We start from the raw sequence: 4,585 nt of genomic DNA on the forward strand, positions 1-4,585 counted from the left end.
AGTAGCAAAATGTAAGAGCTGCAATTTTCATTCTTTTTTTGGAGTCTGTCTCCCCACCCCTTCCTTTTATCGTGATAGATTTATCTGTGTGCAAAGCGCTCACTCCCCCAGTGGGATTTTTTAAAGATTCAAATTGCAGCTAATTATTTAAGCTCTTAGACTAGAGGCTTAGACAGAAGGCCTCTCCCAGCCTCGGTGTGGTTTCTATTAAAGGCGATATCCATCTGTCAAAGGGCTCTTTTGATTTCTGAACTCTCAGACTAAATAGTTGAGTAATACTTGCTCTCTTCACCCTGCGCTCTCTCTCCTTTTCCGTAGAAAAACACACTTTGTGTGTTGTTTAAGGGAAGGGGGGGGGAGAAACTTGGGATCTTCCCAGGAATCTGATGTCCAGGCTCTGCAAGAGCAGAAAAAGTTAGCTTCAGGAATGCAGCTCAAGCTGTGGCCAAACTGGCAAAGAGACTACACAGAGCAGGACATGTAAGATGACTGCAGCAGTCTGCTCCTGTGCTCTTTAACGCATAAGAAATAACAGGATAACTTGTTCCAGGGCAGAAGCACACGCAGTGGGATGGAAGCAAAACTAATGATGAGGAGCAGGTATTGAAAGAGATCCGAAGAACCAAGAAGTCCCCCTTGCTTTCTGAGTGGTGTTCTCCTTTGATGCTTTGTGTCCTATTCCATCTGTGCTCTCTATCTGCTTCTACTAATTTCCATCTTACCCTGTCATGTGGGTGCTGCACCCTCCCAGTCTCTCTGGGCAGAGTCCTCCTCTTTCTCTCCTGTGTGTTGCACACCACCGGGGCAGAGTGCCATGGCCTCATCATGCCACATGTCTTAATCTGTGCTTTCCTTTTACAGCCCTCACAAGAGTTGTGAAATCATTTCCATAGAAGAAATGAGCATTTCTCAGCCAAATGGAAGCTCTTGAATGGATTTCCGTTCGGAGTTTTGCCCCTGCTGCTTTTTGACAAAGTAGAGGCTGCCAAGGTGAAATGGAAAGCTTTGACCTTTTCCCCTTCTCCCCTCCTCTTCCTCTCCCCACTCACCTTGGCTGTGCCTGCCTGGCAGATACTGGGAAGGCATACCTGCCATGACAGCCGCTAACTTGAACGACTTTAAAAGAGGACTAGACAAATTCATGGAGGAGAGGGCTATTGGTGGCCACCAACCACAATGGCTATGCTCTGGAAGCAGGGAGCTTCTGAATACCACAGGAGGTGAGAGTATTGCTATTGTGCTTGGGTCCTGATGCAGGTTTCCCACAGGCATTTGGTTGGCCACTGTGAGAACAGGATCCAGGACCAGGACTAGATGGGCCATTGGCTTAATCCAGTAGCGTCTTCTTATGTTTTTATGATTTCCAGTGTTCTCTGGCAACCACCACGTTTTTGCATTTGGGTTCTCTGTTGCTCTTGATGTCATGTATGTGCACTCCTCCCAGAATCGCCTCTGGCAACCAGATGGACATGCATTTGCATCATTTCCATGCAACACAAGAGGGAATATGCACCTACGCACACCATGGGAAGTAAAACCTATATCACAACAACCCTTTGGGTTCTTTTGAACCCTGTTCTCTTTCCCCTCACCTTCCTTCCCACCCACCTACCCTGCTTCTCCAACTGAGTGTAGAGATCCCAAGCTGCAATATATTATACTGTGTATAAATACCATCAAGAGTGATTAATCTGGAGTAGCTGCTTATATAAATCTGGAGTTTCTGATACCTCAAAGGAGACCCTTAATAAAAAAAAACCCCAAACCCACAAATTTCACAAAAACAGCCACTTCTGCAGCTTTCTAGAGAAAGACTACGAAAGAATGAAGGGCGAAGGATGCCTCACACTTCTGAATGTATAAACTGGGATTTCTTCAGAGCAAAGAGTCATTTTAATGTAAACATTAACAAGCAAGGTATATACATTCTCTAGGTTGCTATGGAGGCAGAAGGCTAGTAAATTATTATTGGGGGGCTGCACATGAGCATGTTAAACTTGGCTTGCCAGGGAAGCTGGCGAAAGTTGGGATTTATATTAAACATGGGAGGGAGAAGATAATCCGTACAATTTGTCACTGTGGTGGGGGGTATGCTGGACTTTCAGCTGAACTCTGGGTGGGTTTCTTTGGGAAGATAAGAGTGGGCAGAGAGACAGAGAGCCTGGCGTTGTATGTGATACAATATTTTTCTGGCAACTGCTGATTCTCCACCACTCAATTTCTTATCACTAGCCTTGCTAAATATACCTGGGTATGACTGCTCCTCGGCCTTTCCTACTTATTTGCCATGTTCTTACTACTTAACTACTCTGCAGGGCCCTTTGTGCCTTGAGATCATGGCTCTGGGTGGCACAAACTTCCCACAACAAGGGGCTGGCCTCTGGGTCCCCAAAAAGAGAGAACATGGGGTGAGGTTGATTCCTGATCTTGGTTGAAGCAAAACTCTCTGGTTCTGCTGGGGCTCATCTCAGCTGCAGGTTACGGGGGCTTTCCATTTGATGATGATGATGATGCCAAGGTACCAGCGAGGAAGGGCTGCAAGCAGTACCACTAACAACTCCCCGTCACAGCATATAGAACAATATTTCACCTATGAGATCACCTTACCCCGTATGTGCCCACTTGACCACTTCAGTCAATGGAACTGGCAGTGTTAGAGGTGCCACATAATATCTCTTCCACATTTAGCGTGGCGACTGCTAGACTTTGGAACTCCCTGGCTGTTGATACCGGGCAGGAGCTTTCACTGTACTCTTTTCGGCACCTGCTAAAAACATTTATTTAAACAAACCCACCCAGACGTTTAGAAAGGCGGTATGAGTTGTCATCTGTTTTTTGGCCGTCATTATTTAACTTCTTGAAAGTCTCAAATTATTGTTAATTTTTTCTTAGTGATAATTTTATTTTGTCTTTTTTTGTAAACAGTTTTGAGGGTTGTTGTTTTTTAAAAGGAGGAGGAGGAGGACGTGCTTTTATCTGTCCTGAATCATCCAACATTTAGCTTCATTGGATACCCATGAATTCTAGTCCATGGAAGAGGGAGAAAAGCTTTTCTCTGTCCACTCTTATCTGCTGCAAAGGCACAGGGCAAGGGAGTGCTCTCCTAAGGTAATTGTTCCGACAGAGTCAGTCTCATAACAGAGCATCTTAGCAACTTGAGGCCCCACTCAGACAAAGGCCCTTCTTTTGCCAGGAAGCTTTCGGAGTTCTGGAGGGTCACGCGGCCCACTGCTGAAATGCCGCAGCAGAAACAAGCTGCTTATCTCTCACTGGCCAGGGGGAGAAATTTTAGAAGGAGCCGAGAAGACCTCCTTCGGCTTTTGCCTCAACATAATCTCTGTGCGGTTCAAAGGCTGAGCCTGGAGGAGCTCTTGCCCACTTGTGGCCTGGTATGCTGCTCGTTTATCATCGTGCTGAAATGGAATCCCCTCTGAAAGATATAACGGCGCAGTGTTTACTTAAGTGCAAAGTGGATGATGGGCCTGGCAGCCCTGCTGTGAACAAGCAGTCCGGGAGAGCTCGGTACAGCTCTGGAATTGACACAACTATTCCGCTCCCACACCCCTGCTGGAGCCAGGAAGGCAATCCGGTGAGCCTTCCCTAGAAACGTAACTGCCCAATCCCCTTGGCTGCAAACAGAAACCAGGGTGGAAATTCCTAGCAGGACAATGGAACTGCAAGAGGGAACCGGACTTGGCTGGTGTACACCCACAGGAGAAGCCTTGTGTTCCCATGCTGCCGGCCTGACGCTCGTCCCTCCAGAGCTCATTGCTCAACAGCCGTGTCCAGTGCATAAATCATAAAATCATGGAATTTTAGAGTTTGAAGGGACCCCAAGGGTCATCTCAACCAACCCCCTGGAATGCAGGAATCACAGCCAAATCCCTCTGTTGAAAAATCTCTGATTTTTCAGCCACCTTCCAAGGAAGTCTGTTCCCTTGTCAAATAGCTCTTACTCTCAGGAAGCTCTTCATTGTTTTCTGCTGCTCCAGAGGGTAGGACCCAAACCACTGGATTCAGGGCTTATCCACACTTAACTTTTCTCCACTATTTCTAGGCACAGTCTGCGCATTAAAGCTTCATTTCCAGAGCTTTTTCTGTGAAAACCTGCTCTTTACAACTAAATTGGCACAAGCAGCAATCTGCTAAAAAACCAAATTAAAGTTTTCTCTGATTGAGTGCTAAAGAGTGAGTTTTCATGGGGGTTGCTGTGGGGCAAAACAAACAAAACAACACAGAGCTTTTAAGCTTGGACTTCTGCCTGAAAAGAGCAGGGCAAAAGGTAAGCCTGGATAACCTCAAATTACAGGAAAGGAGATTCCACCTAGGAAGAACTTTCTGACAGTAGTGTGACAGAGGAGACCTCAGGATTGGGGGCCTCCAGTCTGAGTGATGTTTCGCATGTGCAAACATCATTGAAAGCACAATCACATAAAAATGCCATGGTAGCATCACAAGCACCAAACATCATGAAGGCACAATAGAAAGAATGTTGAAGCAAACCTTTTATGTACCCTGAAGGATGAGAATACTCTTTTCGGAGTTACTACTTTGAAGATGATCTGCAGACATAAGAATGGGACTA

This window comes from Podarcis vaucheri (assembly GCF_965113315.1).
Source record: "Podarcis vaucheri genome assembly, chromosome: 7".
In the NCBI taxonomy this organism is placed as follows: domain Eukaryota; kingdom Metazoa; phylum Chordata; class Lepidosauria; order Squamata; family Lacertidae; genus Podarcis; species Podarcis vaucheri.